Here is a 12,884-nt window from a genome sequence, read left to right as displayed (position 1 = left end):
ATTTAAACTATTCACGTTCATCCACGGACAGAACGGAAATCTCCACGTGAAGGTATCACACTCTACGCCGGCGCCCTATTAGTCGTTAAGGGAAGATGGAAAGAAAATAACAGAACTCTTAACATGTTTCTCAGTGCATTGAAGACTAATGGAGTAACTGTCAACATGGAAAAGTCTTGCTTCGCCACATGGGAAGTTAGATTTTTGGGATAGATATTAATGTCTGAAGGGATCAAACCGAACTAAGAGAAACTAGAAGCCATTGCACAATGTCCGACACCTTTTGCCCAGATGGACTTGAGAGGGTTGCTTGGCGTCAACATTTTCTGGAAGTAATTTTTGAAGATCGACGTACTATGACTCTGTGCACTGACAGATGAAGAGACACCTACGCTCTGCGACGAATTAGCAGATAATGAACTACGAGATTTGAAGAGGGCACTAATAAATGCACGAATATTAGTACAACCTGTCCTCTCGGTCGATTTTTGCATAGATACAGAGAGCGAGAAATCGGGAGTCGGAGTTCAAATGGTTCAAAAGGCTCTGAGGACTATGCAACTTAACTTCTGAGGTCATCAGTCGCCTAGAACTTAGAACTAATTAAACCTAACTAACCTAAGGACATCACACACATCCATGCCCGAGGCAGGATTCGAACCTGCGACCGTAGCGGTCGCGCGGTTCCAGACTGAAGCGCCTAGAACCGTTGGGCCGCACAGGCCGGGGACTAGGAGTCATGATTTTCCAAAACATTAAGGAGGACCGAGTAATCATGTTAAACGTAATTGGTTTTGATAGTAGAGTAATTACACAAAGTGGGAAATATTACTCTGTGACCGTGCTGAAGGCTTTAGCTGTAGTTTCGGAGTTCAGGATGTTCCGATACAGTACTTCATCTCTGGACGAAAGACGAGGGTACACATCGACCACCGAGTTTAGAATTTCTTCTCACGGAGATATCACCCATGACAGGTTAACCAGTGGGCATTCTATTTATAAGAATTTGACTGCGTACATGCCTGGGAAAATCAATATTATTGGTAACGCACTGTCGCGTTCCCCGGTAGGGGGTAGCAGAGGGTTCCAAAGACCACCATTTCAGCCTATGCTATCTGAGGAAAACTGTGTAACGGTAATACTGCTAGACATAGCTAGGAAACAGGATAAGGACCCAGCTCTCCAACAATTGAAGGAAAGATAGTGAGACAGGGTTGAAACATCTGGCTGTTGTATCTGGTATAGAAGGGAAAATTGGCTCACAGGAGGAGTGTTACAGATTCACAGTGGGGCTCTACGAACCAGAAGAGCTAATCAACTAACTAATAGGGTATTGTCATCCTAGCTGTGGACATTTTGGTCAGAGAATATGTTTCTTATAGTTAAGAATGTTATGCCATTCCAAAAATGTGGAGGGCAGGATCAGAAAAAATCCTTTCTGTCGGCAAAACTTCCCAAAAGGATAAACCAAGCGGCCAGGCAATGCAATCACCACTTGACCCCATAACACCACTGTAATTACGACATCTGGCCACAGCTGATCTAATGAGGCTATTACAACAAGGGAAGAACATCAGTACATCCTGGTCATGGCGCTAACGTCTAAACACGTGACTCTCACACCATTGTGCAGGGCTACTGAACTCCCTGTGCCCCATGCACTACGCAAAGGTTTTATGCCACAAGTAGGATGTGTGGTCAGAATCGTATCTGACAATGGACTGGAGTTTAAATCAGAATGTTTGAGGGCCACACTACAAAGACATAGAATGCAACCCATGTTCGTGTTGTTGTACCATCCAAGTTCTAACCCCACAGAATACATCTTCAGGGAACTCGGAAATTTATGTCACATATACTGCCATAAGCAGCAGCGGATGTGGGATATTCTTCTCAAGGAATTTCAAAATATCATGAATGAGATGCCTCATACTTCTACCTTGCTGTCACCATTAACCATATTGAAAAATCAACATCCTCCAGAGAGTTGATGGAATTCACATTGTGGTTGAGGATACAGCATCGAACGATAATCAAGGAAGCTCTGGACAGGATCTGTGAGGGCACAGAAAGAGGAAGGAGAAGGCAGACAAGAAGGCATGAGTGAGGAAGAATCATGTGGGACAGAAAATCCTGGTGAAGTCTCTTTGTCTGTCCCTTTAGTCACATAACGAACCATTACCTATACGCAGAATCACACATACTAATGTATGTGAACTGGAATCAAGTCCAAAACGTCATTCAGTATTCATCACATCTGCCACATCAAAAACTTTATTGAATAACTAAGTTACGTAGTTACAGGAAATCAGCAGAAAATATAAGAAGTTACTGTGACCTGGGGATGGAACATCACGTTATATGTTCAATATATGTTATGCAAGATTAAGAAGTATATATAAGACATCAGTAATCTGCATAAAAATGGAACAAGTAGCAGGAAATATCACACATACACAGAGTAGGTGTTGTAGAAGGAGCTTACAGTTCAGAAATACGTTATGCGTCTGGGGTGGACCATGTCATGTGCTTGCTGTGGGGGGTTAAATACTGAGACTATCCTTCTGGTGACAAATCCTTTTTTCAGTGGTCGTTAAGCTTGTATAGTTACAATTCGTTGTGGAGGCTGAGTTAAGATTTATGCACTTGTTTATTCCGTTCTCAGGCCTGTGTCGTACATGATGATTTGTTGATTTTTGGTTTTGTCATTAATGCGGGTGGACGTGTTTGGAGTTGCATGTAATATGTGTGACGTCAGGGAATGTCAGAGGGTAATGCCTATTCGAAATGAACCAATTTTTTGTGGTTCTGTAGGAGCACGTGGCCCGATATTGGAGTGACACATGGGGTAGCTTGTCGATTGTAGGACAACAGAGGCAAAACCAAATGACCACAGGAAGATGCAGAATGGTAGGGTATCAGCAGCTATCCCATAGGTGGCGTCACAATTTGTTAATGTGTAATGCTGTTAACACATATTATGTGTTAACAGGAATCAAGAGCTATCCTACAGATGGTGTCACAATTTGTTAATGTATAATTCTGTTAACACATATTATGTGTTAACAGCAATCAAGAGAATGGAGGTGTCATGAATCTGCAGATGACCAAAGCAGATATGATGTATTGAATAACAATTAGTTAGGATTTACCAGTAGGAAAGGAAGATGAAAATAAAATTATGGGTATGATGTTATGGATGAAAGATAATAATGGCACCTGCACACAGCTTTGCAAACTACTTGATGAACATCTAGTTGTTGATATGAAATATGATAGATAGGGGTAAGTGAGCTTTTTCACACGAAAGAACTTAATGAAGGAGAGAGGTCTAGTGGGAAGGTCGAGCAAGATATATTTGTACTGAGATATTGAATAAACAGAATTCTTGTGATGTTGGATTGGTATTTGCATGCGAAGATATTCAGGTGTATTTTTGTGTAAGGGTTAACTAGGATTAATTGAATATTAGAATTAATAACCACCAAATGTGGTTACTTGAAAAAAAAGTATTTATTCGCTTGTATTAGACGGTAAGGGATTACATGAGCTGATCCAGTTTGGAATCGATTGTGCATGGTCACGTGACGAGGAGGAGTAGGAGCACTGGCATGGCAATACAATTGGAGGGTGTCTCAGCAGCAGTTAGTGATGCCACAGCACACAGCTGATGAGCTATAGGCATGCTTCAGTGTCATTTCCTAAAACCCAGGGCCAACTGGTCCTAGCAGCTGGGCGCCTTACACGGGATGCTGAGCCGAACGTACAGCCACACAATGGAATCGTCCTTCAGGACGGAGCGGCTAGCAGCAGATGTCTGACATGATGCCGGAGGTAAATACTGGCCTACTGAGGTGGTATGCGTTGATGAAAGGATTCCTGAACCTGGGAGAGCTTTTGTGATCGGGCTACTGATACTCTGCCGCATGTAATTCTGCTATAGTAGGAAATACAGAAGTGAATAAGTCAGCTACCATCTGACACCTTTACTGTTCACCTCATCTGATGAAAGACATATAGGCACAGAGGCACAGAGGCCTCCCTATTCCTATCTGACAGAGCTAGTGGTACAGATCAGATTAACTCGTTTTCATCACACCTGTTGGTAGGGGGTTTTCGGTCAACTAGTCCATAAAATACCTGGTCCGGTCAGTTGCGTGCGATGATCACTGTCTGAACTGTCAACTATAAGTTAGACGGCCAATATCCACTGCACTGCCTGAAAACAGCGCAGAAACACGCCAATACTGCATGGGTCTACGAGACAGCTGCGTCGAACATTTCCACATATTCTTCCCAAGTTATGTGGACATTAAAGAGATACCCACAAAACTTGTCTGTCAGTGAACAAGTGTCCTTGTGACGTTTAACGAAAGTTTCCTAAAAACAACAGAGCAGGCTCCGTTTCAATTGAATGTTCATAATATGCTTATTTACTTATTGTTTCATGAACTCATAGTTTCATTTATATTTTGCGAATGAATTACTGTGAGTGTGCCAAATTTCACGTGTTACATCATAAGAATACCACCATCACATACCGTTGATTTCTGAACATGTTGTTGTTGTGTCTGCCTCAAATACGATATTATTACCGACATTACGGCTTTTAAGTACACACAACCATCTAGGAAGCACTACATCAGTAGTCAGATTTATTTAAGTGTCACAGAAACATGGGTGCTAATAAGAAATTTCTCTGATAGTTCATCAATATAATGTTCAATGTTTCACGAATTTCGCCAAACTATTTTCAGTCGCACACAAGGATGTCGCTGTACAAAACTTCATTATAAGTGTCTAAAAGTAAGTCCAAAAATTACACTATACACAAACATTCTTAGACACAAGAGTGAATGATGGTCACTCAGAAGATTATATGATGTTCACGTAATAACTCAGATCTGTGGATCGAGATTTACTGCTAATTTATGTGCTGTATCATCAGTCATTATTGATAAAATGGTAAAGTCTTGAATAGTGCACCTTCTGCCCACAAAAAATTAGAAAAGAACAAAGAAATGTAAGCTTAGGGGTGACATATTGAATTAGATTCCGATCGAGTAAATTTAGTATTAATAATCAAATGTAACACTAAGGTTCCAAAATCTCTTGGAACGTGACAATGTGGAGTGTCCTTCAAGCAAGCCAGAGGTTGTACGACAGGTTTTAAGTATTACGGATAAATTTTGCTTGTGGATGCCCTATCTTCAGAGCATCACTTCCAACGCAAAATTTTAAATAATAAATGCCGGATTATGAAAAGCGGCAAGCATTTAGTATGCCGGTTTCATCCAAAATTAGAACATATTTATTATTCTGAGTATGACAACACGGAAAATCGGTATGGAAATGTTATTTATTTTACAAACCAAAGTGACTGGCAGTACTATACCCTGAGCAATCTGCTTGTCTTTCTTTATTAACCCATGACGATTTTACTGGCTTATGAATGTTTCGCAGCGTGGAATGTCAGATCCCTTAATTGGTCAGCCAGGTTAGAAAATTTAAAAAGGGAAACGGATAGGTTAAAGTTAGCTATAGTGGAAATTAGTGAAGTTCGGTGGCAGGAGGAACAAGACTTTTGGTCAGGTGAATACTGGGTTATAAATACAAAATCAAACAGGAGTAATGCAGGAGTAGGTTTAATAATGAATAAAAAATAGGAGTACGGGTAAGCTACTACAAACAGCATAGTGAACGTATTATTGTGGCCAAGATAGACACGAAGCCCACGCCTAATACAGTAGTACAAGTTTATATGCCAACTAGCTCTGCAGATGACGAAGAAATTGATGAAATGTATGATGGGATAAAAGAAATTATTCAGGTAATGAAGCGAGATGAAAATTTAATAGTCATGGGTGATTGGAATTCGAGAGTAGGAAAAGGGAGAGAAGGAAACATAGTAGGTGAATATGGATTGGGGCTAAGAAATGAAAGAGGAAGGCGCCTGGTATAATTTTGCACAGAGCATAACTTAATCATAGCTATCACTTGGTTCAAGAATCATGAAAAAAGGTTGCATACATGGAAGAACCCTGGAGATACTAAAAGATATCAGATAGATTATTTAATGGTAAGACATAAATTTAGGAACCAGGTTTTAAATTGTAAGACATTTCCAGGGGCAGATGTGGACTCTGACCACAATCTATTAGTTGTGAACTGTAGATTAAAACTGAAGAAACTGCAAAAAGGCGGGAATTTAAGGAGATGGGACCTTGATAAACTGAAAGAACCAGAGGTTGTACAGAGTTTCAGGGAGAGAATAAGGGAACAATTGACAGGAATGGGGGAAAGAAATACAGTAGAAGAAGAATGGGTAGCATTGAGGGATGAAATAGTGAAGGCAGCAGAGGATCAAATAGGTAAAAAGACAAGGGCTAGTAGAAACCCTTGGGTAAGAGAATAAATATGGAATGTAATTGATGAAAGGAGAAGATTGAAAAACGTAGTAAATGAAGCAGGCAAAAAGGAATACAAACGTCTCAAAAATGATATCAACAGGAAGTGCAAAATGGCTAAACAGGGATAGCTAGAGGACAAATGTAAGGATGTAGAGGCTTATATGATTGGGGGTAAGATAGATACTGCATACAAAAATTAAACAGGCCTTTGGAGAAAAGAGAGCCACTTGTATGAATATCAAGAGCTCAGATGGAAACCCGGTTCTAAGTAAAGAAGGGAAAGCAGAAAGGTGTAAGAAGTATATAATGGGTCTATACAAGGGCGATGTACTTGAAGACAATATTATGGAAATGGAAGAGGATGTAGATGAAGATGCATTGGGAGCTATGATACTGCGTGAAGAATTTGACAGAGCACTGAAAGACCTGAGTCGAAACAAGACCCCGGGAGTAAACAACATTCCATTAGAACTACTGACAGCCTTGGGAGAGCCAGTCCTGACAAAACTCTACCATTTGGTGAGCAAGATGTATGAGACAGGCGAAATACCCTCAGACTTCAGGAAGAATATAATAATTCCAATCCGAAAGTAAGCAGGTGCTGACAGATGTGAAAATTACCGAACAATCAGTTTAATACGTCACGGATGCAAAATACTAACGCGAATTCTTTACAGACGAATGGAAAAACTGATAGAAGACGACCTCGGGGAAGACCAGTTTGGATTCCATAGAAATGATGGAACACGTGACGCAATACTGACCCTACGACTTATCTTAGAAGAAAGACTAAGGAAAGGCAAACCTACGTTTCTAGCATTTGTAGACTTAGAGAAAGCTTTTGACAATGTTCAAATTCTGAAGGTGGCAGAGGTAAAATACAGGGAGCGAATTTACCATTTGTACAGGAAGCAGTTGGCAGTTATAAGAGCCAAGGGGTTTGAAAGGGAAGCAGTGGTTGGGAAGGGGGTGAGACAGGGTTGTAGCCTGTCCCCGATGTTATTCAATCTGTATATTGAGCAAGCAGTAAAGGAAAGAAAAGAACAGTTCGGAGTCATATTAAAATCCATGGAGAAGAAATAAAAACTTTGAGGTTCGTCGATGACATTGTATTTCTGTCAGAGACAGCAAAGGACTTGGAAGAGCAGTTGAACGGAATGAGCAGTGTCTTGAAAGGAGGGTATAAAATGAACATCAGCAAAAGCAAAACGAGGATAGTGGAATGCAGTCGAATTAAGTCGGGTGATGCTGAGAGAATTAGATTAGGAAATGAGACACTTAAAGTAGTAAATGAGTTTTGCTATTTGGGGAGCAAAGTAACTGATGATGGTCGAAGTAGAGAGGATGTAAAAGGTAGACTGGCAATGGCGAGGAAAGCGTTTCTGAAGAAGAGAAGTTTGTTAACATCGAGTATAGATTTAAGTGACAGGAAGTCGTTTCTAAAGGTATTTGTATGGAGTGAAGCCCTGTACGGAAGTGAAACGTGGCCGATAAATAGTTTAGACAAGAAGAGAGTAGAAGTTTTCGAAACATGGTGCTGCAGAGAAATGTTGAAGATTAGATGGGTAGATCACATAACTAATGAGGAGGTAATGAATAGAATTGGGGGGAAGAGGAGCTTGTGGCACAACTTGACTAGAAGATGGGATCAGTTGTTCTGAGACATCGAGGGATCACCAATTTAGTATTGGAGGGCAGCGTGGAGGGTAAAAATCGAAGAGGGAGACCAAGAGATGAATACACTAAGCAGATTCAGAAGGATGTAGGCTGCAGTAGGTACTGGGAGATGAAGAAGGTTGCACAGTATAGAGTAGCATGGAGAGCTGCATCAAACCAGTCTCAGGACTGAAGACCACAACAACAACAACATGATAGGTGATATTAAAGATACGCCAGTCACTGACACTTCCCGTTTGGTTTCGTTGGTTGTTAAGAACTTATACTCCAGTGTTCCGGTTAACAAAAATATATAAATCATTAAGAGAAATTTCCTTAAATACGGTAAAATTTCAACGCAAGGGACAATTGAATTTATTGAACTCCTACAGCTCATTACAAGTTTTAATTATTTACGTTTTATAACAAATTTTATATTCAGGACGATGGGTTAGCCATGGGGTCCAGTATTTCAGGAACTATGGCGGACATTTTTATCAACGACTTGAAGATAAAGTTCTAAATTCTGACGATAACATTATGGATAAAATTGTTTATTACAAACGTTATGTAGACGACACTCTGTTACTTGTCGATCGTTCCCGTGAGGACATTGAGGAAATAGTAAAAAAGTTCAACGACGCACATAAGAAAATAGAATTTACCGTGGAGTATGAAACTGACAATTGTTTACAGTTCCTGGACCTGAATATAAAAAAGCAGGGCAACAAACGTGCGTTCTCCGTTTATAGAAAACAAACTACGGCTGATGCCGTGATCCCGAATGATTCATGCCGTCCGCAGGCTTATAAAGAACCTGCTTTCCGTAGTCTCGTGCATAGGGCAGTCAATATACCTACGAGCGAAAACGATAGGGAGACTGAAACTAATACCGTTAAGAGAATAGCGATGAATAACGGTTACAGAATAGACATGGTTAAAAAAACTGTTACGGAAAAGTAATAAGCGCAAAAAGAAAAAACCTGATGGAGAGAAAGTGAAAATTATCACGATGCCATACTACGGAACAGTCTCACAAAAGATAGCAAATATTTTCAAGCCATACGATGTTAAAATAGCTTTTCAGACTAATTACCTAGTGAGGTATAGCCTTAAGCACGATATTGGCGAGAAGAGAAATAAGTTTGAAAGATCGGGAGTTTAAAGATTCAGTGCATAACTTGTGATGCAAAATATATAAGGCAGACAGGAAGATCTTTCGCGATCCGGTATAAAGAACATAAAGATGCGTTCAGGTTAGGAAATTATGACAAATCAGCTGTTGCGAACCATATATATGAAACAGGCCATCCCCTTAATAGCATAGAAGATAACGTAGAAATATTGCATGTAGAAAAGAAAGGGAGGAAACTTGATTTACTAGAGGAATTCGAGATAGCTATCCATGAAAAGAAACAAAGAAATATTCTAAATGCACAAGATAATTTTAAAGAAATGAGATTTTTAGCGGGTTTTTAGAATTATTTTATGGTAGGTATGCGACTTTAAACTTGTAGCATGTCACTGACGGAGTTGCGAGAGGCTAACGATGGCAGACCAATGCATTAAGGAAATAAGGCGCCCAATAGCATAGCGTTACCGTCAAGCACACGGCTGTAACCACGCCACAACACCTAGGCACGTCAGTCCACAACAGCTCCCGAGCCGGCACAGTGCGACAGCATACTTGGTAGCTATGGGACGGCCATTGACTTGTGTCAACAACTTCAATGAAAGACGAGGACCCACAGTCCAATATACTTTTAATTCTGTTTTACTCAATGGACTTCCCAACTATTTGTGATGGTATTTTGTCTTTTTAGTCCGTTTAATTTCATGAGATAGACTTTACAACATGATGATGAGAGCATTGTCTCTTGAAACGCGTTGTTAAAATATATGTATAAGAATCGCGGTTGAATGCTAATAGTGATAACCCACTACATGAATGTTTCTGGAGCACTTGCGAATGTGAAGCTCATTGGACTTGAGACAGAGCAACAGGAAACGCTTCTGCCGAGCAGGTAACCGGGAGACAGAACCGCAGGTGGGTGGCGTAAGATTCTTGGAAGTGAAGTCGGCCTGGAACCCACAGGGCATGGCAGGCACTGTCCTCTCACATGACTGATTGTAGTTAATCACAAGCAGGAAGGCAGTACTTAGCCATGTGGGGAAGTCGGGGGCACCTTTCCAAGTTTTCTGCCCTTTTTAGATAAGTATCTGTCGTTTGTAGAAACCGAGGTCCACAGGAAAGAATCTCTGGTCTCTGAATATCTTGAACCCAATTGCGAGGCTATGGACTTTTTCTGGAGTACGTACGGAATGCATAAATATGTGTGATGTCAGATCGCAGCGCTGAAATGAACGCTTTTTGGTAGTGGGGAAGAGTTTCATGTTATAACTGGAGGTTAAAACGACGCGCTATTTTCGCCAGAAATTTTTGTTGGAGGAATTAGACAACAGTGGTTCGTAATTTTGCGACTGCTGGTTTGCACCTTTTGTCCCCGAGAAACAGGCACTGTGTGAGTAAGCCCCCTAGGGATGGAAATCGGGACAGAACTCGACAGTGTCCACACTGATTTCAAGTTAGGACGCCGTGGTATCTGGTCCCGCGGAGATGTTGACGACTCCACCTACGCAAAGGGAACACCAAATCTGCAGCGCACAGCTCGGAGCAACACAGTCGTACTAAGGCCAGCATAATTTCCAGCACTAGCAGACTAGCTCTATTTGGTTTCACACTTGGGGAATTCAGGACGACAGTGAATGTGTGGAAAAAATGCGAAAATTTGTGGTACGATCTAATGTGACCAAACTGCCTGAGGTCATCGGTCCCTAAGCTTACACACTACTAAATCTAACTTAAACCAACTTACGCTAAGCACAACACACTCACCCATGCCCTAGGGAACACTCGAACCTCCTACTGGGGGAGCCATGCGCACCGTGACAAGACGCAAAACCTTGAGGCTACCCCGAGCGGCGAAAGTTTGGGCTTATGGGTTTAGTTTACAAATTGCAGTTTCTGTTCTGATCGAGAATTACAGGATGAAGGGGAGACGGGAGACAATTTCTATCCATAATCTGCCAATGCCATTTTACCCTTTGAATAGGTACACTTTTCAAAAGAACTGTAAGTAATAAAACAATGAAATTTTTGCTGCATATATATAACATATATGCATCCATTTACAAGTGAAATGAACATAATACCTCTTATGGCTTTGAAGAAAAACATTTCATTGTTTCATTAGTAAATTTTACCTTTTTTATACATTAATTATTATAAAACAGTTTCTGATTGTTTGGTGGTTCTTAATTTACTTGTAATAACTTACTACCATCTGCAGTGCAAATTGACCAAATTTCATCTTTCTAACCCCATTACTTTATCTAATAATGGTACCTGAATGTAAAAGAATGTAGTTTTGAGGATAATCCACTTAAAGTTTAATACTGTAGTTCTGGTATAGTTATTGATGAGAATTACTTACCACTAATATTTTCCTGCACCATACTGAGCATCATCAATCATACTGATCTTCCTTTCTTCTCTTGGTCCTCTTCATTTCTGTCTGGCTCGCTTTGTGCATTTTAAATTAGCAATATCTGCTTTGCGGATTTTCTCTTTATCTATTTTCATCAAGGATTGGCAGTATTTCCACTAGATTTTATGCCCAGTAATCCCATAACATCCTTTCTAATTACATAATCATTGAAGCATGAAATAGCATCGCATACACCAAATTTGAGGGTTCTACGCTGAACAAATACAGTTTTCGGTAACCTGTTCCAAATGACTGAATTCACACATTCATTTAAATTTTGGGTTTTCCCATGAAGACATTTCCTCAACAAGGTATATTTCCTAAGGCCTCTACCGAGCGAGGTGGTGCAGTGGTTAGCACACTGGACTCGCATTCGGGAGGACGACGGTTCAATCCCGTCTCCGGCCATCCTGATTTAGGTTTTCCGTGATTTCCCTAAATCGTTTCAGGCAAATGCCGGGATGGTTCCTTTGAAAGGGCACGGCCGCTTTCCTTCCCAATCCTTCCCTAACCCGAGCTTGCGCTCCGTCTCTAATGACCTCGTTGTCGATGGGACGTTAAACACTACCCACCACCACCACCTAAGGTCTCTAAATATGGGTTCAAATTCATTCATTACTTATACAGGTAAAAATGTTTGAGGTCATATCTAGGACTTCTCCTGTACTTGCACCAAGGTCAAGAGCATTCGGGCAAAGACAGTGCACTGGATTTTCATTTGTGGAAAGCTTATGGAAAAAGATAGCCCATACAGTTTTTTCCTATTTTCCAAATTCGCTACATCTCTTCTTATGGACAAGCCATAATAATTCTATAATACACTCCTGGAAATTGAAATAAGAACACCGTCCATTGTCCCAGGAAGGGGAAACTTTATTGACACATTCCTGGGGTCAGATACATCACATGATCACACTGACAGAACCACAGACACATAGACACAGGCAACAGAGCACGCACAATGTCGGCACTAGTACAGTGTATATCCACCTTTCGCAGCAATGCAGGCTGCTATTCTCCCATGGAGACGATCGTAGAGATGCTGGATGTAGTCCTGTGGAACGGCTTGCCATGCCATTTCCACCTGGCGCCTCAGTTGGACCAGCGTTCGTGCTGGACGTGCAGACCGCGTGAGACGACGCTTCATCCAGTCCCAAACATGCTCAATGGGGGACAGATCCGGAGATCTTGCTGGCCAGGGTAGTTGACTTACACCTTCTAGAGCACGTTGGGTGGCACGGGATACATGCGGACGTGCATTGTCCTGTTG

The 12,884-nt window shown here is 41.1% G+C and overlaps 1 non-coding gene across 1 annotated transcript; it reads left to right on the top strand.

Moving 5' to 3' along the window:
* Positions 1-11,938: 11,938 nt before the first annotated feature.
* Positions 11,939-12,022, top strand: Trnaa-cgc. Its single transcript has one exon. It is a non-coding gene; the product is annotated as a tRNA-Ala (tRNA).
* The last annotated feature ends 862 nt before the right edge of the window (positions 12,023-12,884 follow it).

The sequence above is a fragment of the Schistocerca americana genome, chromosome 1, assembly GCF_021461395.2.
Source record: "Schistocerca americana isolate TAMUIC-IGC-003095 chromosome 1, iqSchAmer2.1, whole genome shotgun sequence".
NCBI classification, from domain to species: Eukaryota; Metazoa; Arthropoda; class Insecta; order Orthoptera; family Acrididae; genus Schistocerca; species Schistocerca americana.
The sequence above is the reverse complement of the archived record's forward strand: the minus strand, read 5'-3'. Positions and strand labels throughout refer to the sequence as shown.